This window comes from Columba livia, chromosome 2 (genome assembly GCF_036013475.1).
Source record: "Columba livia isolate bColLiv1 breed racing homer chromosome 2, bColLiv1.pat.W.v2, whole genome shotgun sequence".
NCBI classification, from domain to species: domain Eukaryota; kingdom Metazoa; phylum Chordata; class Aves; order Columbiformes; family Columbidae; genus Columba; species Columba livia.
The window spans coordinates 8,387,787-8,407,800 of record NC_088603.1 but is presented as its reverse complement, the minus strand read 5'-3'; the positions used below and the strand labels follow the sequence as shown (position 1 = coordinate 8,407,800).

The 20,014-nt window shown below is 39.3% G+C and overlaps 1 long non-coding RNA gene across 1 annotated transcript in view; it reads right to left on the bottom strand.

Moving 5' to 3' along the window:
• The window catches only part of LOC110356524 (uncharacterized), a 91,111-nt gene extending 71,097 nt beyond the window's left edge, over window positions 1-20,014 (bottom strand). Inside the window, exon 1 of the long non-coding RNA XR_002409772.2 lies at window positions 1-20,014. This exon is cut by the window's left edge and continues 33,994 nt beyond it. This is a non-coding gene — a long non-coding RNA (uncharacterized LOC110356524).

The following is a 20,014-nucleotide window of genomic DNA, read 5'->3' as shown; positions in this document are numbered from 1 at the left end:
AGATCTTACTATTGGGTATTCCTCTTACTTCTTTCCAGTGTGCTTTTTTAGAAAAAGGAGGGTGACATTACAAAGCATTCTACTCCATCCCAATCCTCCCAGCTGTACACTGACTGTCATCTCGTTGCCTTCCCCTGCAATCCACTCAGAAGTTTGATACCCAAAGCTGAGCTTCAGACAGCAGTGCCTTTTAAAAGCAAGTTACCTTTTTAATGGATCCTTATCACTGGTAATTATTCTGCTCGCAACTAGATGACAAGCTATTGGATCTAGGGCTGCATAACAATATTCTGCCTCATTAAAACCTCACTCAAATGCCCTGACTCTGCATTGCAGACACAACCATCATCTGTTTTTCCCACAAGCTGTAATTTCACTGCAATCACGAGGCTAAGTTACAAAGTGTTACCCCTTAGCATTCATTTGACAAAAGAAAACCCTCCAAACCACTAAATTATTTTCAATAGCATTCATAGCCTTCACACCTTCCTGATGGAAACAATCCCAAGGGAACTTGCTTCTGCAAGAACATCACTGGAAGGTTGAGATGTGGATCATGTTAACAACCAGTAAATACAGAAACTGACTGTTGCAACAGTGACTTGTAAACAAGTAAAGTCAGCAAGCAAATTCAGAATTAGTTTAACTATTTGCAGCCATGGCTTCTTAAACTCTTTTTCTAAGCATATAGAACTCAAGAAGCTATTTTATGTAGATATGTGTACGTGTGTGCAAGGGAAACTGTGTGACAGTCTTGCTATAATAAAACCAAATTTAACATAAGAGCAGAAGTCTCAGAGTTGTTTCATGAAAACTGGCTGCCAACGAAAGCTTGTAAAGTACTAAAGAATGCAACACGAACACACACTTCATTAGACACTAGACAGCCAACCACAAGATATGACCTAGAGGAAAACAGACTGCATTAACTCCAGTGTGTACAGACTGATGTGCTTTTAAGAGGGATGCCCAAACACCCAGCATCCCTGCTGCTTTTAGCATTAAGCACTTTGTCTCACAACATGTTGGGAATAACTGCACTCGGTGGTGTAACAAATTCTCCCAGAAACCCAAGTAATGTGTAACTTTTTAAAGTGTTAATGTCCAAGAATAAGAATTTTAAATGAAATGCCTGGAATAAGAGAAAATCGGTGTTTGTTGACAGGCAGCCTTCGTGGAAATTTTCTGACCAGTTCCTTGCACAACTCCCATGTTGTCCTTGACATCTGGAAGCCCTTGAGATTGATCCTGACTCATCAGTATCTGTGGGTTTTAACATCAATATATTTAAAGTTTCATGCTACTGAGGACCTGTGATCTTCTCAGGAATTTCAAAATACAACAGGAGATAAGGACATTTAGCAGAAAAAATAATGATGTTGACACAGAAAATATTAAATAGCTAAATAATGACCTCGCTTCCACAAAACCGAGAAGCATACTTAAAACATCTTATCTTTGTTCAGTTTAAAGGGAAAGTACCAATAAAGTGAACCACCAAGCAAGCTGAGCCAGAAAGGGATGTGCAACTGCCATCATGAGGTGTCAAGACTGGAGCCATGGTTTGATGCTGTTGAAGCCACAAGTGATGATATCACAGTGCTGGTTTCTGTTACCCTGCTATAAAACTCTACTTTCTCAATGGTAGTGTCACAAATACTCATGGGGTCTTCTGAGTCAGGCTAAAAACAAAATTTAAAAAAAAATAAATAAAATAAAGGAGGATATTTTTTACCCAGATCTGTTTTTTGATCCATCACATATAGCTTTGCAGGCATAGCTGAAGGAAGTATGCTCCAGAGCAGAAGTACAATCCCAGATTGTTTTCACTGGGGACTTGTGAATCAGCAAAAGACATCTGGACATCTATGAACATTTTTGCATGCCACCATCCCTGTCTGCCATAAGCATTCAATATGTCATTGTAGAAAACTTACAGGCTTCCATTAGGGTTAAATGTTACCATAATTAAGGCAAAGTAAGTTTTCCACTGAAACATATTCTTCAAATTTTCTTTCATTTTGCAAGGAATGACGACAAAACTTCAGAACATGCTTTGTGTTTTATGCTGTTGTTTATACAAGCACACTTTTAACCCTACTGAGGTGTCAATTTCCCACATCCCTGACAGGAAAATACTACATAAATGTCACAAACTCAAACAACAGCATCAAATAGCCATAGTTACTCTATCTGAAAACAAGAAAATAAAAATTAAAAAAAAAAAAAAAAACAAAAGATTAATCACTAGACTAATCCCAAAGACAAAACTATTTCTCTCTTCTCGATCCAAGAAGCAACAGAAATGCTCTGTGATGCAGGGCAGTATCAGCTGTTCAGAAAACATTACACATGAGCAAGCCGTTTGGCAAAACATTTGGCTTTGACACTGCAGGAAAAAGCAATACACATGCTAAGCACAATTTCTTCACCTTGCTGACTGCTAGAGCAGAAAACCTTGACTTATCTGGGCCAGTTAGAGAAGGTTATGTAATGTTTTCAGAAATCATTAGGTTTATTATAGAGCATCATCAGAAGGATGATGCTGGTAATCATTTAAACAGGTGATTATGCAAAATACTGTTATGAAACAATTTGTATCACTCTTCAGAGAAACCTGAAAAATGGTGAGAACCTGATTCTGCTTCCATCCTTGGAGTTAAGTAATAAGTAGACCTAAGATAAATGCTTTGAGTCACTGTATAAAATCAATATGCCATCAATGAATTTTGTATTTATGCACCTATATAACATCCCAAGTGTTACCTGCAAGAGGGTTTATGATTTTAAAGGATAATCAGAGAGCAGTTTAGTGACATCTTATCCATTTATCTTACGTAGTTACTCCAAAGAAAGTCGATTATGAATCTTGTGGTCTTATAATTGCTTTTATCAGTTAATTCTGCCTGCAGACATATGGGGGAAAACATGCAACTGCACTACCTACAGAGCTGTTGTGCTCTGGATTACAACCAAGCAACAATGGTCTAAGGAGAAAAAAGGCGTAGTCTTTAAATACTGCAAATACCACAGATGTTAATAAGAGATGCGATAACACACATGTACAGTTTACCAAATCAATTTCTTCACTCTGTTTTCTAAGCTGGAAAATGCCACTCAGCCCATAGTTGTTTAAGTGGGCAGCTTTAGTAGCTGTTTTTGTGGTCAGACTTGGGCAGTTGGCTTGAACTAAACTAGGCATTATGAGATAATGAGTTGACGACTGTCTCTGTGGATGGCAGAGCTGACCCTATCACTCGAACAAAACCTGGGTTTGTAAATCATTAATACTGTACCTCTCCTTCTTCCAACCAGAAACTTGTGGATTTGGGGAGCTTCATTAGAGTTCGCATAATGACCAGTGCTACAAAAAAAGAAGTAGAGCTCACTTAACTTTTGACAACTGAAAAATGGAGGGATACATCAGGTCATCTCACATTGGGCTCCCTTTACAGTCAATGGAGAGAAATGAGCATTTGTAGGCTGGGAGTCTGGTGACCAATTTTAGATGTCTGCTTCAGGATAAGATGAATTGCACCATAGATCTAGTGACTTATACTGACTAAATCTCAATTGATTTAGTCATGGTGTAGTCAACTGAGATATTGACCAGTTCATACAGATGTCTGCATTGTAGATACCTAGATTTACTCTGACAAAACTCTGTTTGAGTCATAATTAGTTTCTTAAACAGAGGTGTGCTTGCTGTGCAAAATGCCCTTGTGTATCTTAGAAGCAAGTTTTGCAGACAAGACACAAGATCTACAGAAGACTTGCTTCCTGCAGTGATGCTAGTAGGATTGGAGAGCCTTGGACATCTCAGCTGGCCTCAGGTGTGTTTCCAACTGAATGGACCCACACTATGGGCAGAAAAAGACAATGAATGACATTTCCAGACAAGCCAGGACTCCACACAACCTTTCACGATGACAGTGGCAGCAACAGCTTGGGGCCAGAAAAAGGAGTTTGGCCATCTGTGCCCAGTAGTCAAATCATGCTGCAAGTTGTCCTTTGCCAGGCAGAAGGACCTTCCCAGGGGAATTTTGGCTGCTGCCAGTTGCAGGTAGTGCTGCAGAGCTCCCGTGGCAGTTACCACATCACGTAATTTATCTTGAAATCTTATCAAGCTCTGCTTCAAGAGCTGACAAGTTGCTTTGCCCTCATTAAACTAACTGTAAGGTGGTTTTATCGATTTAAGCAATCCAGTCTAAATTTAACCATGGAAAATTTGTAGTAATTTTGTGCTATTCCAATTCTGACCTTTGGCTGAAACAGTTTTCCTCCTTACTTGTGACTTCTCCTCTGCTATACTCACGGGCAACAACCATTTCCTACAATGTCCACCTGCAGCTTTTCTCAAAAGGTCAAAAAGGGAGAAGAAAGCACCTCATTTTTCATCCTGGGCAAATGAACACATAGTCGCCTCATTTGTAAAATAAAAGTGCTGCTTAACTAGACCTATACATCTCTGTTCACTTCACAGCTGGAGAGCAAGCATTTTAATGTGTAAAATATTTTTTTCTCTAATGTTATTTACATCCAGTAGGAACCTAGAGAGATAGCTCTTATTCAATGTCATTGTTGTCCTCCAGTTCCAAAGGGTATAACTCACTTTCAAAAATGAACCAGGATTGTCTCAGATTTTTATTAAACGGTCCTGAGGTGAGCCAGACACTTCTGTCTTCTTCTCTCTTTGTTTTTTTCTACCTTCCCTACAGTTTAAAATACCAAAACATTGTTCTTGCAAGTCACGCACATGAGGAAGAAGTCATTGCAGGTTGAATGAAGCACATAAACTTGAATATTATACCAGATGCACTAATGGAGGCTGGAGAAATAGTTGGAGAAAAAAAAATATTTTTTTGAGAATCTAAGAAAAAAACAATTTTCCATCAGTCTGAAGCTGTGCTGCAGGAAGTATATGAGTCTAGTACTAGACTGCGATCAAAAATTGACCTTACTCTGAGACACAGTTGAACTGTAAACAGATGCCTGATCAGACAGAGATCGATGCCATATGTATTAATAGATACTCTGCTCTTTGACCTTATCTATTTGTTGGAATGGAAAAGTTCTGCAAGGATGTATTAGTTTTAAAGATGCTCTAACAAGTTGCAGGCTGACTGACAGGTGAGCTCTGCCAGCCCTGTAACTTTGGAGACCTGGTTTTCTGTTACTTGTCCCAGGTCCATGGCCACCTGACTGGTTGGTTGTCAGGAAATCTCAGTCATTTTCCTGACTCTGGTTCTCAGTAGTCCAGGCTCTCATGGCTTCTGGGGTGTTACTGCTGGGTAGGGAAACAATCACTCTTGACCACTCATTGACAATGAGGACTTTTTTCCCTATAACCAACTCTAATAATGGGATGAGACTGCAAAGAGAGATGACACCAACTTTTCCTATGACCAGCCTGAGATTTAAAAGGCTCTGAAGAAAATGCTGTAGCTTGTATGAAGATCTTAACTGGTCTACTGGCTTCACGATAATAAAAAAAAAAAAATAAAAAAAAAAAAAAAAAAGGAAAGTGGTGTATTTTTGCTTCTCTTTTCTCTGCACTTGTACTAAATTCAGTTCAGCACTGTCCTTGAAGCGAATTTGGCCTTCTGTAAATATCCATTGACTTTAGAGTGCTATACAAAAGGAAATCTATGTCAAAAATGCAATTTATGCCAAGACCACGTTGTTGGTTGTCAACAATTAAGTGTCCATATTCATTCACTTCCTGACATGGTAATGGGCATGAGGCACAGGCACCACTACAAACCATTTGTATTCTCAGCAGGATGCAGACTGCCGTGGGCTGAATGGGGTATCACCAGCTTCATAGTATTTTTAAGTATCCAGTACAGGTGTTAGAAACTGCGCAACAAGTGGCCTGTTTTACATATTTCATAAAATGCATGTATTCAGGGTAATGTTTCACCTCTGTATGACAGAAAGTGAATTATGACCTTTAACAGTAAATCCATCAGTGGGCCAAAAGCGGTGTAGACTGAACATGGATCCCTGGGTTGCGAAGTCACATGTGAACTACAGAAACATAATCTAACTCTAGAAGGGACTTTAAGAGGCTAGAGACTATAAAATATCTAATTCTGTCGAGTAAATGATGTAGAAGTTCATGAATCTCCATGTGATGGTCCTAATGAGTTTTAATGGTTTGTACTGTTCAACCTTCAGCACACATTCTACGTAGGATGTCTGTCTAAAAGGATACATCTCAAAAGGCCATGTAAAAACACCTGCCCTCCAAAAATCCCTAACTGCTCTGGGTTCAGCCTAAATTTCAGCAAAGTTAACAGAATTTTGTCAACTATTCCAGTGGCTTTTGGATCAAGCTATTTCTCCAGTCATACAGAAAACACCACGAAACTCTTCAGTTCAGATTTTGATGAATGTACAAGTCACTGTTGTATTGTGCATCACATACTTTGGCAGCAGTGTGCAAACCAAAAACACTCATTCCATTAGCTGTCAGAACGCAAGCTTGGCTCAAGAAGGTATTTGTCATCTGCATAGAGATATGAATCCCCAGAGTTTTTGCTGAGATTGTGTTGATCTATCTGCTATGTAAAGTCTCAGATATCCATGAAATACACGCAAGTTCCAGCTCCTTTATTCTGACACAAAAATCACCAGAATCAGCCAATGTTATACTAGTCCAAATCAAAAATACAAGGGAAACAGAAAGATTACACAAGCATGAGAAACAAACCATGTTCACAGCAAGCTCAAGAACACTACTGATAACAGCTTTTAAAATATCACACAGCTACATCCTGTGTCTAGGAGCATCTCCAGAAGACCTAACAGCAGATCTAGAGGCAGTGCTACAAAATCTTTTAAGTTTTATGGCCCAAACTGACACAATTGCTAATGTGCTCAGAGGGGAAAATCTATGTGTTTTAAAGATTAAAAATTTGAGCTTGGACCAAAATACTTGCTCATAGAGCAGAACCACATGTAAGACACGCTGACTTGTATTTGGCTTTGGGACGAAATCAAGGAACAAGCTGAGGTACAGGCCATGTTTTATCTTAGCTTTTTTATTGCATCAAACTAAAAATAGGCTTTTAAATACATAAATAACATGTAGGTAGGTGGTCTGTTTTTTTGAGGTTTCTAAGTGCTTTCTGCTTCTACTTATTTTAATGGGCAATAATCTGACCACTTTGCTACTTCCTAGCATCCCCTGAAAAAGAAAAGGCAGTACTTCTGGTACCTCTCATAGTCCCTTTTCAGGCTTTTCTGAAGATTTGTATATTGTATATATCCAAAATTTCAAGTTTGCAACAAAACCAGGAAAATGTTTCTACAGTTTTCAGTTTCAGGCTGCAAGTTTCACAGCCCTCTTGTTTCCTGTTTCTGATAAACGTCTTTTCAAGTGGTAGAGCTCCCTTTGAAAGCATGAAAGGTGTCTTCTTTCAAATGTCTTCTGTGTGAGATAGATATCCCTATGATCAATTTTTTATACTGCCCTTTTTCTGTCTTCATGAGAAGACACGATTCTCAAATGATAACCTCCTAGAGTCATTGCACATTTTATATCAGCTGAGCTATCATTAAAAATAACATCCTTATCACATCGCTCCCAGATAAATCATGTTATTTTATGCAGGGCATTTTCTTTTCTTTTCTTTTTTTTCCAGTGCAAATACTACCAGCACTTCTCTCACAGAGAACCAACTGCAATATTTTTCCTCAAAGAGAGAGATATATTGACTAAACCTGGTTCACTCTCAATCAGTAATTGTGGGCAAATTACTTCAAATAGTTTAAGAGCAAAGTTGAGTGATTGTCAAGAGAAGTTAAACTAGAGACATTCAAGTTCAAGTGCAGACCTCTTCCATTTCTGCTAATAAATCCATCAACTGAATGCAGACTTTGGCTGGGAATGGTCAACAGCTCAGATTAGAACCAGGAAGGCACATAGACCTATATCCAACTGGTAGAATGAAAAAAAAAAAAAAAAAAACAAACAAGAATACTGTCAACTTTAACGTGTTGAGGTTTTCTTTAATTATAGGTCTTGATTTGTCTATTATTAGAATAAAAAGTATTCCCAGGCAGATTGCTGTCATTATGTACCCAACTTAGTTAGACCCAAAGTTTATCAAAAAATCTCAGAAAATATCTGTTTCTCTGAAATTTCTGGTGTGGTTTCTTGAGGACTGATCTTATAGAAGACTCTTTTGCACAAAATTAGTAATATGTGCAAAATTACAAGTACATTTGTTTGGGAGGAGGGGGGATGGGATTGGTTGTTTTTGTTTTGTTTTGTTTTCCAAAAGGAAACCTTAGGAAGGTAACTAGCATTAGCTATGAGACTGCATCTTCTTCACCATTATACTCATGCACACAATGGAGGAGTTCCCAACACAGTGATGAACTCTCCCAGAATGAAGACCTCTGGGAATGTCCTCCTTAACCCACCATTAGAGTCTAAACCTTATACCTCCTGCCATGGGTTTCCCATCAAAAAGATCTCTGCTTATTCAAATAAGCATATGCTCAAGCTGTCAATAAGTCATGCAGGTCATTTGTGAGCCATGATTAGTGTTAACCCCATGGAATGGCAGAATACTATTAGCCCACAAGCTGTATTCATATGAGACAAAGAAGCAAGCCTTGGGATGTTTTCTATATGACTTTATAATAATATAGAGTCCTTATGCATGCACCATTCTTCAAAGTAGAAGTCTTTTTGCTTCTCTTTATGGCTAATATGGGCTCTTTTTGTGCAGAATATACTTAAGATCAGGCACATTTATTATGAATCCATAATTCATCATGCACTCTGGTAACACCTTTAGTCTTTCAAGAGGACTTTACAGAGTGAATGAACAAAGCCTAGGAACTAGGACTGCTCTAAATATTTGCATAGAGCCTTAAATCTGTACAAGCTGGATCTACACTCACTGAGCCTTGTGTAACATTCTCAAAAGCCTTTTCAGACCTGAAGTGAGGCTGTTTGCGTAGCTCTGTGAGGCAAATCCCACCTGACCCCTTGAACACTGAAGTTTGTTGAACTTTCAAAGAGCCTGCAGCATTGGGCTGCACCACCAGACTCTGTGGAGTTCACCCAGCTGCTCCTAAGACCCCGCTGTGATAAGCGACCAATAGGGCCCAATTTTACAAACAAGCCTTGGGGCACAGACTAAAACTGTGATCAATATACAGACAGAACAAAAGAAGAAGAAGAAAAAAAGAAAACAAACAAACAAGTCAAAGAAATTGTCAGATATTATTCACTCAGCATCCCCCGGAAGTGAGTGAATTCACAACAAAGTCTGGAAAGATTATGTTGTTCCAATGTTGGTGTATTTTAGTGGTTTTCAGCACTTTTTTTTTTTTTTTCTAATTTGCAGACCTGAAGACATTTCCCGCAGAGACAGGAACCCCTGGATAGTTAAGTTAGCCTGAGTATTTTTTTTTCCCTAATTACTCCTTCAGGATCCCTAGGAAGTAAGCACTGACCCTCTTAGCCCCCTGCCCTCATCCTCCCTCCAGGGATCCACAGACCACAGACTGAAAAACGGACTGCATAGATTTTTCTGTGTTTCTCCAGCCCAGAGTGTTTGTACCTCTCTATCTATATGATGCCCTAACATTTTCAGAGCCTGTTCCAAATGCACTGAAAACCAGCCAAGAATTAAACAGACTCTCAAAGAAACATGTTGAGGCTCATCAAATTTGAACACTGTACATCAAAATCACAAATGTTCTATTTATTAAGATTTGTTTTCAACACCTAACAGCTCAAAGTTGTTTGTTTTGGTTTGTTTTTTTCCCTCTTTTTTGAAGTACTAGGTGTCTGGACTGATTCTTTCTCTGAAAGAATGGGTCCTCTGAAGGCTGGTCTGCAAATATTTGGGTATGATTAAGAATGGACTAGCTTCTACTGACAGGTCTGTGCACAAGGACTGTGTTCTGGTGTCTTGCACATGTCTTGGTCACAGCAATATGTCTCTCAAGCCACAGCAATTCAAATCGTATCCCAGAGAGGTTGTTTTGTGCCTTGATCCGTCAACTCATTTTAAGAAGAGGAAGGAAACTAAGTCTCAAAAGTTGTCTGTGTGGTCAACACATCTCATTAACTGCTTGAGGACAATACACTTCTGTTTGCTTGTGTTGTTAAACACACTTATTCTCATATTTCCCACTGAAAAAAGATGGTTAATCCGACAGAGGTATACACAGTAACTACAAGTATATTCAGCTATTCTGCACTTTCTAAAGTTGATGATGATTCTGGAGGCCTCTTTAGCCAACTGCATAACCTGAACCATGCTAAGTCTCTCCAGAGAATCACATCAAATTCTTTGTCTCTGAAACATATCCCAGTCTGGGTTCTGAAATAAGGCAAAGCCCAAAGTCACCAACACCATTTAAAAGACCTGGCTTAGATGATACCAATTCTGCAAATGCTGGTTCTCCTACTGTTGCCACTTGAACTGTCTTGGTGCAACAGTGGGAAATCTGAAGGCAAATGGTAATAAAGGTTTTAGTGTTGTTCAGAAAAAAAAAAAAAAAAAAAAAAAATTATCCCAAATGAACTGGAGATGTGGCTTTTGTGCAAAGTCCTAAAGCCTGCTTTAGAAGTCCTGTTGGTATTCCTGTTTACCAGAAATCTTATATGTGAGATACATCATGAACAGGTCCCCTGTAAAGTTAGAAGCTCAAAACACAGTCCTAGGTACATCTCTGGGAACTTGTCTTTGCCACCCAGCACAATCTTTCCTCTCCAGGGTTATAAGGAGAGAAAACATTTGTTTATAGAGAAATATTTCCAGAATTCTGTGACTTTATTGGCCAAGGTATTGAACTTACGTGGAAACAGAGAAGGCATTGGAAAGCTAGGAGTTTGTATAAAAGAAAGAACTCTCTTCACTTGCCAGAAAAGCTCTGGAGACCAGTGTAAACACTAACAACTATTTCTAAAGCATTGCTTTTGTTTTTTTGAAAGAGTCTGGCCATCCTAAATAATTCCTGATAAAGTACCTGCTGGTCAGGGAGCATAGTTACAACCAATCTTGGCAACTGTTGACACAAAATTAAAATTATGAAGAGGTAGGTAATGTGCTCAAATAAGAGATAAGGAATGCCTGGGAAGCTACAGAGCATGAGGTACTTGATTAAAGGCAGCTTTTACCTTAATTCAAGTCAAAATTTCACCCTAGACAAATTTGGTTTAATCTGTTCAAGTAAAGCAGCAGCAAGAGGAATAAGTCAACATTTGAGAAGCAAAAGTGATGTTTTTATGCTAAATAATCTGATAAAAATGAGGCAACCTTGTTTCTTGTTCCCTACACACGGTTAGTATGCTGAATTGTCTCCACAAATAGCACTTGTCAGTGGTTCATAAAAGCCATCTGTTGGTGTCTGGTAATGTTAATTTCTGCTCTAAAAAGTGGTTTTGCATTAATGTCAATGTGATATTCTGTGTTTATTGTTTCTCAGTGGTTTCCAAATGAAACGGACTTAGGGACTGAGTCATTTTCACATGAGGCTACTAAGTCTCAAACACACTCTACTGAAGGAGACAAAAGAAAAGCAGAAAACAGTGCGCAGCTGATGTAGTCACAAACCATTCTACAGACTTTAAATGAAGGTTTTCCACCTCAGCAGAGTCTCAAAATCATCCGAGATAAAACAGTCCTCTCATGAGCCAGTACAATATTCTGGAGACCAGATAAATTTAAATATCAGTCTGACTGGAAAGTCAAATAAAAAATCCAAGAGAAACTGAGCCCTCCAAAAACAGTACTAGAGGTTATGGTGGCCCCAGGGTTGACATCCCAACCTGTCTGCCAATCTTTCCATGTTATGGTTGCATCCCTTCTCATCCCACACATAGCTGAGTCAGCTGTTTGTGAGCAGGAGTGCCAGCTCAGGAGGTACCCATCTGCTCTTCAGATGCTTTGAGATGAAGGTGCCCTAAGGATCACAGCATGGGTGACCTTCACAGATCAAGAAGTGTTAGGGCTGTCTCTGGGCAAGACAGGCACTAACCAGGGGGACTTTATCACACCCTGAACTATTCATGAGAGCTCATTTCTCATACCAAAACATCTTCATTGCAAAATACCTGTCACCCAGGATGGGTTTGGTCAATCCCCTGAAGCCCTGCAGGATTGAGGAGGGGTGAGACAAGAGGCCTGACTGTGGAGTATCATATTTATCTCATACCCAGATAAATACAAAATCTTCCGGTTTCTTCCTTCCAGCCATACAGGTATGCATGTTTAAAATTCTGTGGTTTGCATTCATCCTGCAGTGTGGATGAACAAGGACCAGGGACTGATCCTGAAGTCATCTGACAATACAGAGAGAGCCTTTGGTCCCAGAGCTGGAATTCCAAACTCTTGGTGCTGCTGTAAACTGTATCTTTCTATGCCTCCTTTTGAGGGAAAATTTTTCTGTCTGGTCAAGTGGAACAGAAATGGGGATATGATCTCAGCAAGACATTGACAGACTTGTAGGATTTGTATGGAACCACAAATGACTGACTTGCAAAATCTGATGAGTTGCATGAACTTAAACTCTGGTTTACATGACCTATAAAGACCAGTCTGCTCTGTGTATTTAAAAGCAACATCTCATTCCATCTCATAGTTTGTGTGTCCAAGGCTTGAGCTAAGAGCTGGAAATCTTAAACTAGTTTTGCAGCAAAGCTAGAAGTTTTTCAGCCTTAACTGCTCTCAGAAACATTGTTTTCAATGCCATTGTTTTCAATGGCTTTGCACAAGCACAACTTCTTGGAGTCAGGAAAGCCACTCTGATGATGACACACACAAAGAATTGAATGCACAGTTCATTGCCTCTTTGCTGTGCAGTAATCTTGGTTACAAAATTAATAAAGTGCATTTGTCACCAAAACCAGGCAATCTTCTTGAAATAAACATAGGAAGTCACAAATCTATGGATAAGAATGTGTCATTTCTGAAAACAATTTTATTTTCAGAAATACACTCTAAACCACTTTCTGGAGTGATACACATTGCAGTTGAACTTATTTATATACTGGGTTACTTCAGAGTTTGCACATCCTGTATTTTCATATTTAATTTAAATACAAAAAACTCCTGGCAATCTACTGATGGTGAGTGAGAAGATAATACAGTCAGGATTTGGGGAGCTGATGCCAAATCACAGCTTCTGTAAAAGCTGTTAGTAGTGCAGTTTTTTCCCTGGCAGTACCACAAACGCAAGATTACAGGCATGCCGTGATTTCAGAAAGGACTTGATTGAAGTATTAAATCCAAAACCAAGAGATATTCTTTAATTAATCTCCTTAGTACATTTTAGTTACAGTTTGTTCTTTATAGGTACAGTGTTTTCATGGCAACATGAGCTAAATCTCACTCAATTTTGGATTTTGTTTCTATATGATAGATGACAAAAATATATAAATCTCTTCCATGATTGATATTTTGCTGAATAATAATGGGCTAGTAAGATACAATTTGCCAGACCTATCATGATACAGGTACCAAATGCAAATGTTGCTATCAGTCTGTCAGTCAGAGACCAATGATTTTTCATCTAACTTGTATTTGAGTCAATAATTTTCCTAAGTTAATATGAACAGATGTTTTTGCAATGTATTAATTAAGGGGAAACATAAATACACATTTTTACAAGGGAAGTTTAATGAGTATTACTCTATTTTAAGTTAGTATGTAGCATTCCCTCACATCTACTTAAATATAAGAAACACATTCCACATTCATTACGTGTTCCAAGCCCAAGGGTCTGGTATTTATGAATGTTGTATTTCATGTTTATCTCAGTAGCATACAAGTATGTGTGCTGCTCAAGGCTGATGAGATTCTCCAAAGCCCGGAAGCTCCTGCCAGAGTTACTTTCTATCACATCTGCAGAGAAGCTCTGTGACAGAAATAATAATCTGCGGCGGGTCGATTATATTCTCACTACCAACATAACTCTCCTGAATGGATCAATTAGAGTAAATCCTGCCAGTGAACCATCCTACAAATGTGGAATGGTTACCTCTTAGTGACTTCCCTAAAAAATCTGAAGCCTGTGGTAATTTGCAATGCATGCATTAAAGAAAAAAAAAGAGAGTAAATCAAACAAACAAACCAACAAACAAACAAAGCAAACACCAAAAAACACAAAACAAACAAACAACCCACTAAACAAAAACACACAAAAGCATTCCTTGCAGTTGCTCAGAAATCAGGTACTTCTCCAGAAACTATTATAAAATGCAGTTCACTCTCACTTTGAAAGCTTTGCATTCTACCTCAGCTGAGGACATGCTCTGGTTGTGGGTTAGTAACTATTGAATTTCCCTCAGGCATTTACAAATGCCAGGTGTCTTTTAACATATAAAGCCCAAACAGCAACCATTCCCTGGGCTTGGACTTCACATACAAAAAAGTGATAATTTAACAAAGTTCATGCCAAACCTTGTCCTTAGAGTTGGCCATTCCTTCTGCTTGCCTCTTAAATCCACAGCCTGATCCCCACATCCCCGAGACCCTGTCTGTTCAGAGCAGAAGGAGATGTATGCAGGAGATACATCTGGGAGACTTGCAACCCCATCCTAGGCAGACAATCAACAGCTACTAGAACGAAGTGTTTGTGAGAGATGCTGAACTCTCTTATATTGACTAATCCATTGATCTATCTGCAGAACCTCATAAATTTGCTTTAGAGCACTTATTTTCTTTAGACTGATGAGACTGATGAGTATTGTACAGGAGAAAGTTGCACCCACTTAATTGCAGTGTTAAGTCATTTTTCTAAAAAGGGTCTGTGGCCTAGTACCCTGGACAGTGGAAATCGTTTAAAGACAAATCATTTAAAAGTAAACACTTTCCTCATGGCTTCCTTTTGTCCCCACTATTGACAATAAAGCATCATTATTAACTGTAAGAATGGAAGCAGAAGGTCATCAGGTCTTATCCAAATCCCACTGAAGTAAATAACTCAAGATTTCCATGAACTTCAGTATGGACAAAACTCTTGCCACTGCAGCCACAAAAATATTGTTGGTGGTTAAATTTAACCCCTTTGAAACATCTTGCTGTGTAACTAGTATTGTTTACTACAGCCCCAAAAAGTGTTGAAGAAAGACCACCTGTTTATACCTTGGACACTTCCAAAATATTCAAGGTAAATAACAGAAACAAGGAAATGCAAAGATCTTTAAAGCATGCCAACTTTGCTGCTCCAGCTATCAGCACACTGATAACACTGGTACCTGTGTGGTCCCATCTCAGGACTCACAGAAGACACTGAATCAACTGCACAATCATGATAGAGTGAAGCTGAACAGCTCTTTGCCAAAGCCATGCTGAAATTCAGGTCTAGTAGAGTAAGGAGAGTTCCTGTTCTCCACAAACACTCCACGCTGACAACAGGTTGACAACAGCATGTTGACTGAGTGTCTCTTTATGTCTCCTTCTTAGAGATTCATAGATTTTAAGGTCGGCAGGGAGCACCTGATACTCTAGCAGAACAGAAGCCATCACATTCTATCTGGTCACTCTTGTGAGAAATTAAATAATTACTGACTGGCTAAAGCCTGCCTTCCAGAAAGGCATCCACTCTTGATTTGAAAGCTACAGGAGACAGCAAAGCCACCAGTTTCCTTGTTAACTTGTTCAATTTCTTACTGTCTTCACTATCCAGCTCCAAGCCTGGCTGTCAGTTGGACAAGAAAGTAGCCTTTGTTATAAACTAGAGGTGTTAGTGCTGTGTGCTTAAGTGTTTAAGTGAAACTAAAACAGGTGAAGGAAAGCAAAAACCTTAGGACTGTGTCCATTAGGTACTCTGGTCCCTTGCCAGCTCCAAAGACAACAGTTTACCTACAAATTTCCTGATTTTACAAGGTTTGAATCTGCCTGCCCTCCCCATTCCGGGAGGGCATGAAGCAAAGAAGTCTTGAATTAATGGCACCATTGAAAGAAACATTTAGAGATATTTTGGATGCAATATATAACATGTGAGAACTTTACAGCTCTGCCAACTGATCAGCAAATACCTGCTAGCCTTGTAACAGAGAACAATGACTAAAATATTTCTGTCTATGTCTTAATAGGGACTTCTGTCTTCTAGTCACTGAGACAGTAAGGCTTTTCCCTTTTGCTCACGCAATAGTTTGGTCACCAGAATTTTGCTACTGCCTTCTGCTATTTTAGGCAACGATTTCCCCTAGCTGTGCTCTCAGAATTCATCAGCTTTCTGGCTAACTTAGTTTTTTTCACCTTTCTGCTTGAGAAGAACAAATCAGCTAAAATTTCACCTGAGACCCTCACACCATACAGACCTTGTCAGATGAGGTAGTGGCATTATCCATATCAGCAGTTGTCGACCTATAGAGAAGCAGCACCAAATGCAGATAAAGTAGACACTTGACTACTAGATTTGACTATTGTTTGCTATCAACCAGAGATTATTGAGTCTCTGAAAGGAGAGTGCAAAGGTTATGGTGCTGCTCTTCCCCACAAAGTATCATCTCAGGTATCCCATCACTAGACTTCTCTTACACTAGATTAATTTTTGATCTCCTGCTCCCTTGCACTTCATGGTGGTGTCCTTGGATCTCTGTATCTGATAAGAAAGATGTAGAAACTGCAGTTTTTCAAATATTATTACATTAAATTGGTATCAGCAGATTTTTCAGAGGAAGGACAAAAGCACAGATCTGAAATACAAACCTTCTTGCTGCAGACTTCAGTTTTTGGCTCAACACATGGGGGGCTACAGCTTCTCAACAGCAAAGAAGACTAACAGCTAACATGATATTTTTATCACCGGATTCATTCTCTGCATATTTTTAGTTTAAATTAGAAAAGGGAAGGAAAAAAAAAAGACATCAACCTGAGATGGCAACTTCCTTGCAGAATGTACCTAGAACAGCTAAAGTTTTACAAACTTACCAGCAAATGAAACCTGGAGCTAGAATGGGAAAGGCCAAAAAATAAACTGTATAAGGCACTGCCTGCCTTGATCTTCCTCTGCTCCTCCTGCCCCTGTGCCAAGTGCTTGGTTTTGTCACACGGGGCTGAGCACAGACCAGCTCTCCTGTCTGAACTGAGCTACTATCCAAGGACTGAAGGAACTTCACTCTTTTATCTGTCCCCTTTCCAACAACTGTCAGTGTTAGAGCAAATTTCAAACTAAGGCAGAAGCAGAAAAATGCTCTTGGTACCTACTCCAGCAATGAACTTCAAAGATCTGCACCAACCAGAATCAAAACCAACAGGGAGCTCCCGAAGACATTGGCAAAAAGAAGTAAGATCCAATCCAACAAAGGCAAGAGAGAGGAAATATAAAGGGTGTCACTTAATTATAACCTGTCATATTTGCAAGAATTCAGGCAAAATAGTTTGTAATACTTATGCTACTGCTATTATCCTTTACCTCCCTTTCTGGGGCTTTCCTTTACAAAGAAATAATTTTGGAAACAACACCACATTTACCATTTTCCGTAAATTACTTTTTTATGTGCTTTTGCCTTCTTTCAGTGAATAAGCAGAAACCTGGGCAAAGTCTAATGCTTGTGTTGGCGCATATGATAAAAGAAGAAGCCATGCAGAGTTCAAGAGCTCTGATATACAATATAGAAAGTCACCAAGGTTGGAGCATGGAAGTGATATGGTCAGAAGAAAGTGATAAGATTGACCAACTCATCACTAATAAGAGTACTAGTCCTATGGATGGCTCCAGTGCTTCAGCTGATCAATATGGCTGTGACAAGTCCTAAGTTGCTCTGTTTTCAGGATCAGATCGGGGGAATATCATTTTAAAAAAATAGTTTAGTCTCCAAGAAGTATCAGTTCAGTAGGTGAAAAATCTGTTTCATCTCACTTCTGAAGTAAATTATTCAAGGTCTTTGGTACCCTGCTGTGAGTTAGGCATAATATCAAGATATCAGGCTTTGCATCAAAGGGATAGATTCTGGCAAGAGAAGCTTTCAAAGAAAATTGAGTTGATTTTCCAGGACATACAAAAAGAACAAACTGTTTTCCTGTGTCCATAGAGCAGCAATGACCAGAATAAAATAACCAAGATTTCTGGTATTAAAATGCTGTCAAGAAACAATCTTTTAGCCTGGATAGTCACAGCCTGCCTTTATCCCACACAAATTGCTGGGTCTGAGTAGCATAAAGACTGCAAAAATTTCTTGAGCTTAAAACCTGAAGCACTCCTGCCTCTCTTCAGAAATCAGCCTTAAGGCTGACAGCAAAATGAAAAATCCATGAATGAGAAACAAGTCTAGATGTATATATATATGTATGATTGCAAAAGGAGCAGGGAGGGATGAGAGAAGCCAAGTATAGGAACAGTAAGGGAGAGGAGAAAACAAAGGAAATAAATGATCAGGCAGAGCCAGATTCTCAGCTGGGATAAATCATTGGTTGCCCCATTAAGGTCAATATACACAGACAACTTCCATGTTTAATATTAGACCCTTTGGCTTCATCTGTGGTAGACCAATTGCATTTAAGCTTACACCAGTTATTTTCAAAACTGACTGCAGGTAGATGGTAAGAAACTCACCCCACAAAACTTCCCCAGTACACTAATTTTTAATATAATATCATTTCATCCAGCAAACATACTTGTTTTTGACAAAGGGGGTTAATACTGCCCCCAGCCAAAATCTGAAAGAGCAATCAACACTTTCCCTGACACAAGGCAGCAGAGAAAGGCACCTACTGCAAGCAACCTCCTCTCTCTCGGTTAAATTGGTTCCTGTGTCTGCGAAGAGCTCTTGAAGTTCTCCAAAACAACCTGCTGCCAACAAGCCAGAGGTGGGGACTGCCTTGTTTTTCTTACTTTTCACTCTGCATTTCTCCATGAGGACAGTCAAGCAGTGGGACAGGTTGCCTAGTGAGTTTGTGCAGTCTCCATCCTTGGAGGTGTCCAAGACCTAACAGGATAAAGACCTGAATGACCTGTTGTGACTTCAGAGCTGACCTGCTTAGAGCAGGAGATTGGGCTAGTGACCTCCTGAGGTCTCCTGCAGCCTGAATTATCCCAAGACTTTCATTCGAAAAGAAAAATACTTTTGCAGGTGTCTGTATTGCTTATATTTTCATTAGCTTTCTAAAAGGAACAAATTTTGCAGATTATTTGACATAAAGGAAACAATTTTCTGGCATTCCTTCATTCACATTTTTTTCCATCTTTTCCTTTCTTTTTCTCTTTCCTTTTCCCTCTCCTTTTCCTTTTCCTTTTCCCTTTCCTTTTCCCTTTCCCTTTCCTTTTCCCTTTCCCTTTCCTTTTTTCCTTCCATTTCCTTTCCTTTATGTCCTGGTTTCAGATGGGATAGAGTTAATTTTCTTCCTAGTAGCTGGTACAGTGCTGTATTTTAGATTTAGTATGAGAAGAATGTTAATAACACACTGATGTTTTAGCAGTCAAGGACTTTACAGGTTGTGATACTAGCCTGTCTATGAGAAGGCAAGGAGTGCACAAAAGGTTGGGAGGGGACACAGCCAGGACAGCTGATGCCAACTAACTGAAGAGATGTTCTGTTCCATATGACATACTCCGCATATACTTCGGGGGAAGAAGAAGGAAGAGGGCATACTCAGAGTGATGGCATTTTTCTTCCCAAGTCACCATTACTTGTGATGGAGCTCTGTTTTCCTGGAGATGGCTGAACACCTGCCTGCTGAACACCTGATGGGAAGCAGTGAATGAATCCCTTGTTTCACTTCACCTGCATGCATTGCTTTTCCTTTACTTATTAATCTCTTTATCTCAACCCATGAGTTTTATCACTTTTACTCTTCTGATTGTCTCTGCTACCTGGCTGGGGAGGAGTGAGTGAGCAGCTGTGTGGTGCTTAGTTGCCAATGAGGTTAAACCACAACACTTTCACATTTCTCCTCTTCTCTTCTCTTCTCTTCTCTTCTCTTCTCTTCTCTTCTCTTCTCTTCTCTTCTCTTCTCTTCTCTTCTCTTCTCTTCTCTTCTCTTCTCTTCTCTTCTCTTCTCTTCTCTTTTCTCTTCTCTTTTCTCCTCTCCCT